The following is an 18633-nucleotide window of genomic DNA, read 5'->3' as shown; positions in this document are numbered from 1 at the left end:
GTCCTTGACTAGTCTCTCAAAGCACTTCATGATGACGGAAGTGAGTGCTACGCCCCGTAGCCGTTTAGCTCAGTTACCTTAGCTTTCTTGGGAACAGGAACAATGGTGGCCCTCTTGAAGCATGTGGGAACAGCAGACTGGTATAGGGATTGATTGAATATGTCCGTAAACACACCAGCCAGCTGGTCTGCGCATGCTCTGAGGGCGCGGCTGGGGATGCCGTCTGGGCCTGCAGCCTTGCGAGGGTTAACACGTTTAAATGTTTTACTAACCTCGGCTGCAGTGAAGGAGAGACCGCATGTTTCCGTTACAGGCCGTGTCAGTGGCACTGTATTGTCCTCAAAGCGGGCAAAAAAGTTATTTAGTCTGCCTGGGAGCAAGACATCCTGGTCCGTGACTGAGCTGGATTTATATTCTTATAGTCCGTGATTGACTGTAGACCCTGCCACATACCTCTTGTGTCTGAGCCGTTGAATTGAGATTCTACTTTGTCTCTATACTGACGCTTAGCTTGTTTGATAGCCTTACGGAGGGAATAGCTGCACTGTTTGTATTCAGTCATATTACCAGTCACCTTGCCCTGATTAAAAGCAGTGGTTCGCGCTTTCAGTTTCACGCGAATGCTGCCATCAATCCACGGTTTCTGGTTAGGGAATGTTTTAAATCGTTGCTATGGGAATGACATCTTCAACGCACGTTCTAATGAACTCGCACACCGAATCAGCGTATTCGTCAATGTTGTTGCCTGACGCAATACGAAACATGTCCCAGTCCACGTGATGGAAGCAGTCTTCTTGTTTCAGTTTCTGTCTGTAGGCAGGGATCAGCAAAATGGAGTCATGGTCAGCTTTTCCGAAAGGGGGGCGGGGCAGGGCCTTATATGCGTCGCGGAAGTTAGAATAACAGTGATCCAAGTTTTTGCCAGCCCTGGTGGCGCAATCGATATGCTGATACATTTTAGGGAGTCTTGTTTTCAGATTAGCCTTGTTAAAATCCCCAGCAACAATGAATGCAGCCTCAGGATGTATGGATTCCAGTTTGCAAAGAGTCAAATAAAGTTTGTTCAGAGCCATCGATGTGTCTGCTTGGGGGGGAATATATACGGCTGTGATTATAATCGAAGAGAATTCTCTTGGTAGATAATGCGGTCTGCATTTGATTGTGAGGAATTCTAAATCAGGTGAACAGAAGGATTTGAGTTCCTGTATGTTTCTGTGATCACACCACGTCTCGTTAGCCATAAGGCATACGCCCCCGCCCCTCTTCTTACCAGAAAGATGTTTGTTTCTGTCGGCGCGATGCGTGGAGAAACCCGCTGGCTGCACCGCCACCGAGAGCGTCTCTCCAGTGAGCCATGTTTCCGTGAAGCAAAGAACGTTACAGTCTCTGATGTCCCTCTGGAATGCTACCCTTGCTCGGATTTCATCAACCTTGTTGTCAAGAGACTGGACATTGGCGAGAAGAATGCTAGGAAGTGGGGCACGATGTGCCCGTCTACGTAGTCTGACCAGAAGACCGCCTCGTTTCCCTCTTTTACGAAGTCGTTTTTTTGGGTCGCCGGCTGGGATCCATTCCGTTGTCCTGGTTGAAAGGCAGAACACAGGATCCGCTTCGCGAAAGTCATATTCTTGGTCGTACTGATGGTGAGTTGACGCTGATCTTATATTCAGTAGTTCTTCTCGACTGTATGCAATGAAACCTAAGATGACCTGGGGTACTAATGTAAGAAATAACAGGTAAAAAAACAAAAAACTGCATAGTTTCCTAGGAACGCGAAGCGAGGCGGCCATCTCTGTCGGCGCCGGAATGTATGTTGTAAGACATACATTGGGAACCACATTAGCACCAGCATAGAAATAGATATACTAGATCACCCCCTAGTCACGCCCTGACCAAATACACCATAGAGAACCAGGGGCTCTCTATGGTCAGGTCGTGACACCACCACAGTGATATGCTACTCTTATTGTCATTGGCTAATGAAATAAATGGCATAGAGAGTATATCGGTGGCAAGTCCATCAAGCTTACATATTACAAAGAAAGCGGATGATAGTGAATATCACGTCACAAAGAAAGCTGGTGGCAAAGGAACAACCCTGAGTCCCCGACCACAAGAAGTGATGGATATATAATTATCTGAAAAAATGTAACTTATATCAAAGCTCGCAGGTAATAACCTATTCTTAAACTGATAGTCCATATGGACCTTGAGCGACATAACCAATATTTTGTACACCTGAAATCAGTTTACATTGGTTATATACCAAATGTCAACTTATTTCTTACAAAAATGGGATCTTAATTTGAACAGTTTTGTTGCAGGAATAAAAAAAAGTCTTAAACAGGAGGATTTATTTATTCAAAAAACAAAAGTGATCATTTCTAAGAGGAAAGGAGTTTTGATAGGCTATAGTAGGGTATAGTTAAGGTGTGGGATCTAGTGCAGTGCAGTGCAGGAAAATGATCTGTGTCAACAGAATGAAATGAATATACTACACCTGTATGTAGTGCACTAGTTTTGACCAAAGTCCTATGGGGTTACATAGACCAAGAACAGGGTGCTGTTTGGGACGCTTCTACAGTATTCACACTGATATCCAACATCTATCCCCATGCTCACTGACTCTGCTGAACCTCTCTATGAATTTCATATTGCTCTTTTTCTTTAGGTTTAGGCTTATACTACTTCCTTAATCCTCTTGCTGTCACTTACTTGTCATGCCCCATAATCTGTTATACTTGAGCCGTCAAAACCAAGGATCCGTATAGTATATACTACTGTATACTCTCATGTCAACTACTGCAGTGCAGTACAGGATGTATTTTACTACATAAAAGCCATGAACTTTCAAATGAATGATTTTGTCATTTGTGACTCGTTTCAGGATACTCGACATTTGGCGTGGGTCAATAATTCACAGGGGAGCCATTTGAAAGTAAAGGGTTTATTTTTATCAAAATGTTTTGTTTTTTTTGCAGAATGGGCTTCTGGTGGCTGGGGACTTGCCTTCTGGTAGCCTAGTGGCTGGGGACTTTAATGCAGGCAAACTTCAATCAGTTTTACAAAATGTTTATGTCACATGTGCAACCAGAGGGGGAAAAAACTCTAGACCCCCGTTACTCCAGACAGAGAGATGCATACAAATATCTCCCCCGACCCTCCATCTGACCATAATTCTATCCTCCTGAATCCTGCTTAGAAGCAAAAACTAAAGCAGGAGGTACCAGTGACTCACTGAAAACGAACATGGTCAGATGATGCGGATGCTATTCTACAGGGATTACAGGCAACATCCGTATCGACCTAAAGGCTAGAGCTGCCGCTTTTAAGGAGTGGGACACTAATCTGGACGCTTATAATAAATCCCAATATGCCCTCAGACTAACCATCAAACAAGCAAAGCAAAGCCTCCACAGCCCACTGAACTTCCGACGCCGACAGAGATGGCCGCCTCGCTTTGCGTTCCTAGGAAACTATGCAGTATGTTTTTTATTTTTATGTGTTATTTCTTACATTGTTACCCCAGTAACTGTAACGTTCTATGTTTCACGGAAACATGGCTCACTCGAGACACGCTATCGGAGTCAGTACAGCAAGCTGGTTTCTTCAATCATCGCGCCGACAGAAACAAGAATCTTTCTGGCAAGAAGAAGGGCAGGGGTGTATGCCTTATGATTAATGAGACATGGTGGGATCATAACAACATACAGGAACTCAAGTCCTTCTGTTCATCTGACTTAGAATTCCTCACAATCAAATGCCGACCGCATTATCTACCTAGAGAATTCTCGTCGATTATAATCCCAGTCACATATACCCCCCCCCCCCAAAGCAGACACATTGATGGCCCTGAACGAACTTCATTTGACTCTATGTAAACTGGAAACCACATATCCTGAGGCTGCATTTATTGTAGCTGGGGATTTTAACAAGGCTAATCTGAAAACAAGGCTCCCTAAATTCTATCAGCATATCAATTGCGCAACCAGGACACGACACATATAAGGCCCTCCCCCGCCCTCCTTTCGGAAAAGCTGACCACGTCTCCATTTTGTTGCTCCCCGCCTATAGACAGAAACTAAAACAGGAAGCTCCCGCACTCAGGTCTGTTCAACGCTGGTCCGACCAATCGGATTCCACGCTTCAAGATTGCTTCGATCACGTGGACTGGGATATGTTCCGCATTGTGGCAAACAACAACATTGATGTATACACTGATTCGGTGAGCGGGTTTATTAGCAAGTGCATCGGAGATGTCGTACCCACAGTGTCTATTAAAACATTCCCAAACCAGAAACCGTGGATTGACTGCAGCATTCGCTCAAAACTGAAAGCGCGAACCACTGCTTTTAATCAGGGCAAGGTGACCGGAAACATGACCGAATACAAACAGTGTAGCTATTCCTTCCGCAGGGCAATCAAACAAGCTAAGCGTAAGTATAGAGACAAAGTAGAGTCACAATTCAACAGCTCAGACACGAGAGGTATGTGGCAAGGTCTACAGTCAATCACGGACTATAAAAAGAAAACCAGCCCCATCGCAGACCAGGATGTCTTGCTCCCAGACAGATTGAACAACTTCTTTGCTCGCTTTGAGGACACTATAGTGCTACTGACACGGCCCGCTGCCAAAACTTGCGGGCTCTCCTTCACTGCAGCTAACATGAGCAAAACATTTAAACGTGTCAACCCTCGCAAGGCTGCAGGCCCAGACGGCAAACCCCGGCCGCGTCCTCAGAGCAGCTGGCTGGTGTGTTTATGGACATAATCAATCAATCCTTATCCCAGTCTGCTGTCCCCACATGCTTCAAGAGGGCAACTATTGTTCCTGTTCCCAAGAGCACTCACTTCCGTCATCATTAAGTGCTTTGAGAGACGAGTCAAGGACCATATCACCTCCATCCTACCTGACACCCTAGACCCACTACAATTTGCTTACCACCCCAACAAATCCACAGACAACGCAATCACAATCACACTGAACACTGCCCTAATCCATCTGGACAAGAGGAATACCTATGTGAGAATGCTGTTCCTCGACTACAGCTCAGCATTTAAGACCCTGGGTCTCGACCCCGCCCTGTGTAACTGGGTCCTGGACTTCCTAACGGGCCGCCCCCAGGTGGTGAGGGTCGGTAACAACATCTCCACCCTGCTGATCCTCAACACTGAGGACCCACAATGGTGCGTTCTCAGCCCTCTCCTGTACTCCCTGTTCACCCACGACTGTGTGGCCATGCACGCCTCCAACTCAATTATCAGGTTTGCAGATGACACTACGGTGGTAGGCTTGATTACCAACAACGACGAGACAACCTACAGGGAGGAGGTGAGGGCCCTCGGAGTGTGGTGTCAGGAAAATAACCTCACACTCAACGTCAACAAAACAAAGGAGATGATCGTGGACTTCAGGAAACTGCAGAGGGAGCACCCCCCTATCCACATTGACGGGACAGTAGTGGAGAGGGTAGAATGTTTTAAGTTCCTCGGCGTACACATCACGGACAAACTGAAATGGTCCACCCACACAGACAGCGTGGTGAAGAAGGCGCAGCAGCGCCTACTCAACCTCAGGAGGCTGAAAGCATCCTGTCGGGCTTTATCACCGCCTGGTATGGCAACTGCTCTGCCCACAACCATAAGGCTCTCCAGAGGGTAGTGAGGTTTGCACAACGCATCACCGGGGGCAAACTACCTGACCTCCAGGACACCTACACCACCGATGTCACAGGAAGGCCAAGGCCAGAATGCGAGGTCCAGAAGGCGAGGTCAGTACAGGTGCATCAAAGCAGGGACAGAGAGACTGAAAAACAGCTTCTATCTCAAGGCCATCAGACTGTTAAGCAGCCATCACTAACATTGAGTGGCTGCTGCCAACATACTGACTCAACTCCAGCCACTTTAATAATGGAAAAATGTATGTAATAAATGTATCACTAGCCACTTTAAACAATCCTACTTCATATAATGTGTACATACCCTACATTACTAATTTCATATGTATATACTGTACTCTATACCATCTACTGCATCTTGCCATCTTGATGTAATGTATCACTAGCCACTTTAAACAATGCCACTTTATATCATGTTTACATACCCTACATTACTCATCTCGTGTATATATTGTACTCTATACCATCCACTGCATCTTGCCTATGCCGTTCTATACCATCACTCATTCATATATTTTTTATGTACATATTCTTATTCATTCCTTTACACTTGTGTGTATAAGGTAGTTTTTGTGAAATTGTTAGGTTAGATTACTCGTTGGATGTTACTCCATTGTCGGAACTAGAAGCACAAGCATTTCGCTACACTCGCATTAACATCTGCTAACCATGTGTATGTGACAAATAAAATTTGATTTGATTTGTTTTGAATCCTACTACACCGGCTCTGACACTCGTCGGGTGTGGCAGGGATTGAAAACTATTAAAGACTACAAAGTGAAACCCAGACATGAACTGCCAAGTGACGCGAGCCTACCAGACGAGCTAAAAGCCTTTTATGCTTGCTTCGAGGCACGCTACACTGAAGCATGCACGAGAGCACCAGCTGTTCTGGATGACTGTGTGATAATGCTCTCGGTAGCCGATGTGAGCAAGACCTTTAACCTCTCTAGGGTATGCGGGACGCTAGCGTCCCATCTGGCCAACATCCAGTGAGATTGCAGAGCGCCAAATTCAATTACAGAAATGCTCATTATAAAAATTCAGAAAACAAAACATATTTTACATAGGTTTAAAGATTAACTTCTTGTTAAACCAACCACAGTGTCATATTTATGAAATGCTTTTCGGCGAAAGCATACCTAGCCTAGAACATACCTAGCCCAGAACATAGCCCAGTTGACAAATTATTACAAACAGTAACCAGCCAAGCAGAAGCGTTACAAAACTCAGAAATAGAGATAAAATGAATCCTTACCTTTGATGATCTTCATATGGTGGCAATCAGAAGACATTCATTTATTCAATAAATGTTCCTTTTGTCTCATGAAGTCTCTTTATATCCAAAAAAAACGTTTTGTTAGCGCGTTTTCTTCAGTAATTCACAGGCTCAAAGGCAGTCAAAACAATCAGACAAAAAATCCAAATTGTATCCGTAAAGTTCATAGAAACATGTCAAACTATGTTTATTTTCAATCCTCAGGTTGTTTTTTAGCCTAAATTATCTATGATATTTCAACCTGACAATAATGCCGTCAATATAAAAGGTAAACAAGAAATGCACATGCCCATGAAAAAGCTCTGCGACACGGTAGGGTCCACTCGTTCAGACTGGTCTTACTACCTCATGTATAAGAATACAAGCCTGAAACGATTTCTAAAGACTGTTGACATCTAGTGGAAGTCATAGGAATTGCAAATGGAGTGCTAAGTCAATGGATACTTTAATGGCATTGAATAGAAAACTACAAACAAACAAACAAAAACTTCCTGAATGGATTTTTCTCAGGTTTTCTCCTGCTAAATCAGTTCTGTTATACTCACAGGCACTATTTTAACAGTTTGGAAACTTTGAGGGATTTCTATCCAAATCTACCAGTTATATGCATATCATATCTTCTGGGCCCGAGTAGCAGGCTGTTTAATTTGGGCATGCTTTTCATCCAAAATTCCGAATGCTGCCCCCTACCCTAGAGTGGTTAACAGGTCAACATTCACAAAGCCGTAGGGCCAGACGGATTATCAGGACGTGTACTCAAAGCATGCGCTGACCAACTGGCAAGTGTCTTCACTGACATTTTCAACCTCTCCGTGACCGAGTCTGTAATACCTACATGTTTCAAGCAGACCACCATAATCCCTGTGCCCAAGAAAGCGAAGGTAACCTGGCTAAATTATTACCGCCGCGTAGCACTCACATCTGTAGCCATGAAGTGCTTTGAAAGGCTGGTCATGGTTCACATCAACAGTATAGATTTTTTTTCCTACTATGTTATTGACTTGTTTATTGTTTATTGTTTACTCCATGTGTAACTGTGTTGTTGTCTGTTCACACTGCTATGCTTTATCTTGTCCAGGTCGCAGATGCAAATGAGAACTTGTTCTCAACTGGCCTACCTGGTTAAATAAAGGTGAAATAAAAATAAAATTTGAAAAATCCTCCCAGATAACCTCGACCCACTCCAATTTGCATATCGCCCCAAAAGATCCACAGATGACGCAATCTCAATCATACTCCACACTGCCCATTCCCACCTGGACAAAAGGAACACCTATGTTAGTGCTGTTCATTGACTACAGCTCAGTGTTCAACACCATAGTGCCAAGAAGCTCATCACTAAGCTTAGGACCCTGGGACTAAACACCACCCTCTGCAACTGGATCCTGGACTTCCTGGCGGGCCGCCCCCAGGTGGTAAGGGTAGGCAGTAACACATCTCCCGCGCTGATCCTCAACACTGGGGCCCCTCAGGGGTGTGTACTTAGTACCCCCCCAGTACTCCCTGTTCACCCACGACTGCGTGGCCAAACCCGATTCCAAGCCCATGATTAAGTTTGCTGACGACACAACAGTGGTAGGTCTGATCACCGACAACGATGAGACAGCCTATAAGGAGGAGATCAGAGAACTGGCAACATGGTGCCAGGACATCAACCTCTCCCTCAATGTGAGCAAGACAAAGGAGCTGATCGTGGACAACAGGAAAAGGTTGGCTGAACAGGCCCCCATTAACATCAACAGGGCTGTAGTGGAGCTGGTCGAGAATTTCAAGTTCCTTGGTGTCCACATCACCAACAAACTATCATGGTCCAAACACACCAAGACAGTCATGAAGAGGGCAATACAAAACCTTTTCCACCTCAGGAGACTGACAAGATTTGATATGGGTCAACAGATCCTCAAAAAGTTTTACAGCTGCACCATTGAGAGCATCCTGACAGTTTTTATCACCGCTTGGTATGGTAACTGTTCAGCGTCTGACCATAAGGAGCTACAGAGGGTAGTGCGTACGGCCCAGTACATCACTGGGGCCAAGCTTCCTGCCATCCAGGACCTATATAATAGGCGGTGTCAGAGGAAAGCTCATAAAATTGTCAGAGACTCCAGTCACCCAAGTCATACACTGTTTTCTCTGCTACCGCACGGCAAGTAGTACATGAGCGCCAAGTCTAGGACCAAAAGACTCCGTAACAGCTTCTACCCCCAAGCCATAAGACTGCTGAACAATGAATCAAAAGGCCACCGGACTATTTACATTGACCCCCCCCCCCATTTGTTTTGTACACTGCTTCTACTCGCTGTTTATTATCTATGCATAGTCACCTCACCCCTACCTACATGTACAAATTACCTCAACTAACCTGTACCCCCCCACACACTGACTCGGTACCAGTACCCCTGTATATAGCCTTGTTGTTGTTATTTTATTGTGTTACTTTTTTATTATTTTAAAATGAGGTTATTTGGTAAATATTTTCTTAACTCTTCTTGAACTGGTGGTTATAGGCTTGTAAGTCAGCATTTCACAGTAAGGTCTACACTTGTATTCGGCGCATGTGACAAATAAAGTTTGATTTGATTTGGAACATGTGAACTTTCATGTGCCTTAATAGCAAACCATCTGTAAATACAAATACAATTCTTAAATTACGAGCCTAGTTGGTTTAGCCACAGAAAAAAGTCATTAACTTTTTTGGGATAAGGGGGCAGCATTCGGAATTTTGGATGAAAAGCGTGCCCAAAATAAACTGTTTCAGGATTTTACTCTGAAAAATGAAGGTGAAACACCACTTTCAATGATAAAGGAATGGACATTTTCAAAGATGTGTCCTGCACGATCCCGAGAGCGCGCCTTTCTTGATTTTCCTTTTCCATTGACGAAGCTATTGTCCAGTTGAAATATAATTGATTATTTATGTCAAAAACAACCTGACAATTGATTATAAACAACATTTGACATGTTTCTATGAACTTTTATGGTACTTTTTACATTTTTAATCTGCCTACTGTGACCATGCTTTGTGCCATTACTGATTACTGAGATATTGGACATAAACAGGGACTTTATCGAACAAAACAAAAATGTATTGTGTAACATGGAGTCTTGTGAGTGCAACCATACAAAGATTGTCAAATGGAAGTGATAAATTCTATTGCTATTTCTGACTTTTGTTACTCCTCTACTTGGCTGGTTACTGTTTGTAATGATTTGTCTGCTGGGCGCTGTTCTCAGATAATCGCATGATTTGCTTTTGCCGTAAAGCCTTTTTGAAATCTGACACAGCGGTTGGATTAACAAAAAGTTTATCTTTAAGCTGATGTATAACACTTGTATGTTTTAGGAATTTTAAATTATGAGTATTTCTGTTTTTGAATTTGGCGCTTCCAAACGTTACTAATAAACTTTTCCAAGCAAGTCAAACAATGTTTATAATGAAACCTTAGGTACCCTAATACGTATATAAACGATCAAATTTAAGACGGAGAATCGTTATTGTCTTTACCAGAGAAAAATACCAAAGAACATGCTCTATTCCTTGCGCTTGAAACACTACAGCCAAAATGGGAGCCATCTAGACAAACTACAATTTCTGGCTAATTTTTCCATAAACCAGCCTGAAACTCTTTCTAAAGACTGTTGACATCTATTGGAAGCCCTCGGAACTGCAATATGGGAGGACTTTGCCTTAAAATAAAAGTGATTGAAAATAGTGGTAAGCTGAAATTTTTTTTGGGGGGGATGGTTTGTCCTCAGGGTTTGACCTGCGATATCAGTTCTGTTATACTCACATACATTATTTTAACAGTTTTAGAAACTTTCGAGTGTTTTCTATCCAAATCTATTATATTTATAAGCATATCCTAGCTTCTGGGCCTGAGTAACAGGCAGTTTACAGGCAGTTTACATCCGGACGTCAAAATACCGCCCCCTATCCCAATGTTTGCCGATGACGCAAGTTTGTTCTTAAGTCCACAATCTGGATCCCTGCACAGTCTCATTGAAGATTTTGATTACTTTTCTAGCCTCTCTGGACTAAAACCTAATTATGACATATTACGTAATTTGCCAATAAAATGGTAGTTGTAGAAGTAGACAAACTTGGTATTCACATCTCAAAAAATACAAATATACTTACCACAATCAATTTCAATAGAAGGTTAGCAAAAATAGATAAGATTCCGCAACCATGGAGAGGTAAATACTTGTCTATTTATGGAAAAATCTCATCGATTAACTCTTTGGTCCTATCACAGTTTACTTACTTACTTACTAATGTAATGGCACTGCCTAATCCAGACAACTCATTTTTTAAATCATATGAGGGTAAAATTATTAAATATTAAAGCTTTTAAACTCTCACTAAAAGCGTCACTCTTTCATAACTGATACTTAAACCCAAAATGGTTCTCCAATAGACTATTAAGAAAGGCCCATTTTTTGTTCAAAAGTTACCTTTTTGCCATCATACAGATTATAACTTCTCATTCCCGACAAATTGAAAACAAAATTTTGCTTAAAATATCGCCTTTTTCTTAAACAAGATATACAAAGCTGGTTACAATTTCAGTTTTATCCTCCAGAAAATATAGAACAAATATTACAACAAATGTTATGGTTAAACTCAAAAATACTGATTAATAAAAAAACATTCTTTATGGGAAATTTTTGTTATTTTTTTAAATTATATGTATTAATGATATTATGAATAGAAACGGAGGAGTTATGTCACATATGCTGCTATAGCAAATATATGGGAATATCTGCACAATCCAATCTTACAACCAACGGATTGCAGCATTACAACAAAAATGGAGGCACGTGGAAAAGGGAGAAGGTAGGGAACTTGTTTGCCTGACATATATTAAAGATACAAATTGGCTAAAAGGAACTGGCATAAATAGAAAAATATACCAGTTTCATTTGAGGACAAAAATGTTGACAGCTGCTGCCACCAACAGAATGCTATATATATATATATATATATATGGGGCATACAATATCAGCTCTGTAGATTTTGCTGCGAAGAGACAGAATCAATAGATAATTTATTCTGGCATTGCCCCTATGTAGCTTGTTTCTGGTCACAGGTTCAGGAATGGTTAAAAAATCGCAACATGTACTTGAAATCAATCTTTCAAATAGCAGTGTTGGGCAATTTGGAAAGCCATAGTTGGTCAATAAATAATATAATAATACTTGTAGGGAAGGTTTTCATCTTTAGCTCACAATCCATGGATACCAGTCAATTAGAAAGCTAAAAATATTTTGTAAAAGATCAAAACACAACTGAAAAATACATGGCAGATGGAAACCAAACAAGGGTGGTCTATGGTGATAGGTGGGATGGGCTGAGTGTGGCTGAGGGGTGGGATTAAAGAGCTTATGTTTGGTAATGTATTATTGTATGTGACTGCTTTATATAAAATTACCATGTATGTAAAAGGTGTATGCAAAATGTGTATGTAAAATGTATAAATGTATGAACTATATATGTATCAGAAAAACGATTTAAAAAAATCTCTATATATTTGTCATCCGAAGAGAAGGGGTTGTGGATGGGTTAATAAAAAATTAAAGAAGGATCCTAAATTCCAGAGAGGGGATTTGGCGGGGCTAGTGAGAGCCCCATTTGCCTAGAGCCTAGAGACATTGGGTGATATTTCAATGTAATATGTAAACTCTAATGATTAGGAAGACATGTATAATTTATCAATAGTCCTATGTGTGATTCTGACCATGAGAAGGACAGAGAGAGAGAGCTGCCCCTGAATGAGGGACACCTGTTTCTAGTCTATTTTACTATTCCTTGAATTACCTCATGGGATACAATTAAGTTAAGATGGAGTTGTAATTCTAATTGTGTTTGTTATTTTGATTTAACAGGCAGTGTTGTTGTTTGTTTGTTTTTGGATGCATGAATCACGATGTGAGTCATATGTCCAAAGGGGAATTACCAGTCCCCTGGGGCCTTTTGGTAAATATGCAAATAGATTTTCTTCACAAGCCTTCCTGTAAAAGGAACATATTTATTTTGGTAATGGTTGACAGTTACTCCAAACAAATTGAAGTTTTCCCCAGCTCAAGTGATATATTTTTATTGCTGTTGTTGTTTTGATTTCTTAGTTTTTGTCTTGCTTAAATAACAAATCTCATCAGATTGGGTCTGCTGGATGGTTGGGATGGTTGGTCAGGATCTGTCAGCCCTCTAACTCCCTAACCCTGTAACTCTGCGGTGAGGTCGCCAATATGATAAGGGAGTATAAGCAAATTCGCAAAAATGATTTTAATGGTGTGTTGTTATTGTCTTTGACATTTGTATTAGAAATCTGTATTAAGAATATTGGTAGTAGTAATAATGTGTCATACAGTGAATCATTTGTCATTTGTCACAGTGAATCATTTGTCTGGATTTCCTGAATCAGAAATGCCCTAAACTAAACTGTTGTTCTGGTCTGTCTTCACTCGAGGTTATGGCGAAGGTGACCACAGACGGTACCTAGATGCATGGAAGGGATCATTTGACCAAGAACAGTGTGAACCTCACCCCCTCTAACCGGCTGAAGAAATGACAAAAATGGCATTCACTATGGCCCTGTCTTTCATCACTTCTCCCTGAGACCTGAGTCCGAGCCAGCAACCTGTACACAGCATCCAGTCGAAGCTATCAACTGCCTTTTCTCTCATGCCTTTTCTCTCAGGAGTGCGACATGAGTTCATGTGGAGAGAGATTCCATCTGAACTTCTCTCATGCTGCTGGTGTACTGGTCATTACCACAATCTGTCATTACCACAAAAGGGGCCGTGATGAGAAAAGTTAATGCTCAAAATATAAGATGAATGTAATGTATGTTAACGTTAGTAGTATATACTATATATTTATTTCCTGTATGTAAATGTACATTCTGCCAGTATTGGTGTGTGCTAAGTTTAGGTTCTTAGCAAATCCTTATTTTATAACATCCACCACAATAGTCTTGCGTATCTATAGTCTATGCAGTCTATGTAGCCATACATATAGAATAACTCCTTGTGCTATTACTTAAGACTAGTGGTTCCCTCCTCTTCATTTTCTATGTTTGGTTTTATTGGTTTTATCATTCTTTTTTCAAATTCATTTAAATTGACTTACTGAAATTCAGTCGCCTTTTCCCTCAATTGTTCGTGGATGATGTGTCTCCTGGGCAGCTCACAGTAAGGGTCTAGTCTGAGCGAGTCCTCGTCGTCTTTTGGTCAGATGGGAATTTCCCTCACGCTTCATAAAGCGCCAGCTGTTTTCCTTGCAGACCCTCACTGGAAAGCTCTGCAGGCAGAATCAATCATCCTTTTTGTGATGCAAAATTGTTGTGGAAATTACCCGGGGCAGTCCCATTACTTCTCTTATATATTGCTTACACAGACACGTTATATTTGCATGATTCAGCGTATTCATTATTCCTAATGAATTCATCATTAAGGTTTGGTTCATGCATGTGACCGACCAATACCGCATGAGGATTCTTCACTCCAAGCTGAGGCCTTGCAACTGATGTATCCCTTTCGTTCTCAAAACAAGGTTCTGGGCGTACTGCCAAATTGCAGATATTGACCGTGAGTATTCCTTCCAGGCACGATCAATCAGTCACTTGCATGAAACCAGTCCAATTGGTTATTAGAAAATCACAAACATAAAAGTTCCCATCACAATGCAATATATTAATGAAGTATCATGCAACATGCAGTATAATTGTCTACAGTAGGAGTACCCAGGGGAGCATGTGCATAATCTAAAGACTGCATGGTATACAATTATGAAAACCATAGAGGTTTATTGTCACGTTCTGAACCTATTATTTGTGTTATTTGTTTGTTTGAATTGGTCAGGATGTGAGTTGGGTGGGCATTCTATGTTTTGTGTTTCTTGGTTGGTTTTCTGTGTTCGGCCTAGTATGGTTCTCAATCAGAAGCAGGTGTCGTTAGTTGTCTCTGATTGAGAATTATACCTTGGTAGCCTGGGTTTCACTGTTTGTTTGTGGGTGATTGTTTCCGTGTCTGTGTTTTACACCACACGGTACTGTTTTCGGTTTTCACATTTGTTGTTTTTGTAAATTGAAGTGTTCAGTTTGGATTTATTATTAAATAAGATGAACACTAACCACGCTGCACTTTGATCCTCTCCTTCAACGGAAGAAAACCGTTACATTTATTCTCTGAAGACATTTAATATTCAGAAACTGTTGGTGAGCAAATAGAATTTCAGAATACTGCAATGACCACTAAATTGATGAAGTGAGCCAAACCAAAGAGATGGATACAGTTTGTACAGTATAGAGTAAACATACAGTACCAGTCAAAAGTTTGGACACACCTACTCATTCAAGGTTTTTTCTTTATTTTTACTATTTTCTACATTGCAGAATAATAGTGAAGAGATCAAAACTATGAAATAACACATATGGAATCATGTAGTAACCACAAAACTGTTCAACAAATCAAAATACATTTTATATTTGACATTTTTAAAGTAAACACCACCCTTCGCCTTGATGCCAGCTTTGCACACTCTTGATGTTGCCAGTGAATTACAGTACTAATTGTCATTTCAGAGACTCATGGAGTTGGAGGCAAGTCCCATCCCCCAGGAACTCATATTCATAGATGAGGCTGGATTCAATTTAGCGAAGACGAGGAGGAGGGGAAGGAAAATCATTGGTCAACGCGCCATCATTGAGGTACCTGGCCAAATTGGGGGAAATGTCACCAGATGCGCAGCCACAATGGGGTCCTCCACCACCATGCCACCCTTGGACCATACAACACTGCCCTTCTCCTTCATTTCCTGAACATCTTACATGACAATCTTTTTCAGCCAGAGCAGAGAGGGCCAGGTCATCCTGAACAGCAAATCTATGTTCTAATTTGGGACAACGTGAGTTTCCATCGGGCTGCTCAGGTCAGCAACTGGTTTCATGACTATTCCAGGTTTACAATTCTCTATCTCCCACCATATTCCCCATTTATCAACCCCATTGAGGAGTTGTTTTCAGCATGGCAGTGGAAGGTGTATGATCACAAAACTCATGAATGTATGGCCCTTCTCCAGCAGAGTCCTGTCAGGAGTGGATGTGTGATGCCAGAAGATATTTCCCCTGCTGTCTGCCCAAGGAGGATACTGCCTGTGATGTTGATGAAAATCTGTAGTCGGACCAAAACACAAGACATGACTGATTTTGTTTTCGCAGTAGAGTATTTGTTTCTTGACTTATGATGTTGATTTTACTGTATTTCAACAGTTTTTTTTGTCTATTCTGTTCAATTGATCTAACATACAGCACTGTAGTACAATTACGCCTATTTTTCTTCCTTTGCATATGCTAAATATTTTTACTGTATGTGTGCTTACTGTGTGCTTACAGTATGCTGTTTGACATGTATTGAGTCACCTGACATATAAAACATTTTTTTTGCATGTGTGTTCCTTTCTTGTTTGAGGATACACAAACAAGATACAGTATAACAGTATAACAACAAAATCTTATTATTTACACTGAAATAGGTTCTGATAGTAGTGTTTTGAATACAGTATGTCACATTAGTGTGATCTCGGTTGTCACTAAGTTAGATTAATTTGATGTGTGTGTGTGTGTGTCTCAATTGTATTTAGAGTTTGTTTTTGAGCAGGGAGTGCATGGTGTTGATTGCTGTGTTTCATTTTGCAAGATGTCTGTGGGTTTAGGAGAAATTGCCTAATTGTTTATAGTTTTGAGTATCTGAGATGTAGTTCCAGCAAACTTGTGTTAATTAACAATTGTGAAAAACTGTAATGTATGAATGAAATTGGGAGCTATACTACTTTGTAACATGTTTATCTTGTATACTGCATGACTGTAGTGTGGGCTATTTGGTTTTTGTAGAAATGAAAGACGACAACCACGTGGTGGTAAAACACGTCTATTTACAGACGAACAAGAGGCTGCCATTGTGCAAATGGTAGTTGAAAAATGATGCCATAAGACTACGGGAAATCCAACAACAGATGATTGAAAACCCTGCCATCTTCCATAACATCAGAGTGAGCTTATCAGCCATCCTTATATTAAACACATGCTTGTCTTTACAACAGGAGTATACCCTACCTGGCTGGCATGAAAATGAACCATGGGAAAAGCATCCTCCATTTGCTATTTAAGTGCAATGATTACATGTATTTCTTTCCCCCTGCCCACATTTCGAGACATGTGCATGATAATGGTCCGTTCTAAATCAAAACAAATTTCACACATTTTATTTAGTATATGGAAAGACAAGATTAAATCAATAATAGACTGATGGGTAACAATATTCGCCTATCACTTGTGACTTATATATTAACACTTGTGAATGATGCCCAGTGTAAAGCAAAAAAACAATGCATAGCTTTATTTGCGACTTTTTCAAATCATAGTCCCACACCTCATGTAGCTTAGCCCATAGGCCTACATGTTTTGATAAGGTTTGTATCATAACTAAAGTGGCCAAATAACATCTTAAAATGAAGCACAATAATCTGCTTTACAAGGAGTGTAGAGCCTAACTGGCATACAGTGTACAAACGCAGCCCTCGAGTTTCAAGTTTGGGGAAGATAATTTTAACCATAAAACGCACCTTTATAATAAAAAAATTACATGCATAACTGCATTTAAGTTCACTTTTGATAATGGTGTATTCCCGCTAATGGAACGTTCACACTTATATCCTATTGCCCTGTGCGCATTGTTGCGCTTATTATGTGAAGAACTAGAGCCTAATAGTTTACCAACATTTTAAGCTAAACTTTCTGATCTGTTGCGTTAGCCTCATTGTGATTTTTTTTCTATTCTAGTGGTTGTAATAATTTGGGATCTATTGCATCCCACAGCAATCCCAGACTATGTTTTGAATATTTATTTCTCGCACGGAATAGAATAGGCCAACTTTTGTACTATGGGGGTTAGTAGATTGACATAGGCTAGTGCTTTTTCTGTTTGTTAGGCCTACTCATTTGTTGGCTGCCGAAAAGTAAATGTGGACAGTTCTTCGAATATCTTAAATAGGCACCTTGGAATTGGATAAGGACGCACACAGTTGCATCCCTGATGTATTTGTTGTCTGTGAGAAAGACCCAATCAGGTGATGGAGAGCCATGTGAGAGGAAGGTGCTTGGGAGCACGCAGCACATAGGGAGAAAGGAATTATATTCAGCCGAAGGGCACAACGGTCATTGGCCGCAAAAGGCATGGATTTTTTTAGGGGGCATTACGGCCACAGAAAGGGGATGCCGCCGGGAAATTCGAGGCATTATCAAGTGCTTGTCAAATTGTGAATGAGAGACTGATGAAGTGAGTTCAGCCTGCACAAAAAAACAAAGCAGAGCTCATGCCTTTCATGTAACTTTTTTCAAATTATCATTAGAGTCATATTACGCAGCCTTAAAATGTATTAAAAATCTAAACAATATAGCCCAGTGTTTGTACCACAACTAAAGTTACATAAATAACTCTCAATTAAGCAGATAGGAGTACCTGTTTCTTTGTTAACCCCTCAACACAGACTAGCCGCACGTGCACACTCCTTCAAATATTTTGGTTAGTTTCATAATTTATTTAGCTTCATTCAATTGTACAGAATTCTAAACAAATATTGTCTGCTAAATGAGTGTAACCCACAGCCAAATGGCA

This window comes from Oncorhynchus masou, chromosome 18 (assembly GCF_036934945.1).
Source record: "Oncorhynchus masou masou isolate Uvic2021 chromosome 18, UVic_Omas_1.1, whole genome shotgun sequence".
Lineage (NCBI taxonomy): Eukaryota > Metazoa > Chordata > Actinopteri > Salmoniformes > Salmonidae > Oncorhynchus > Oncorhynchus masou.
This window is presented reverse-complemented; position numbering follows the sequence as displayed.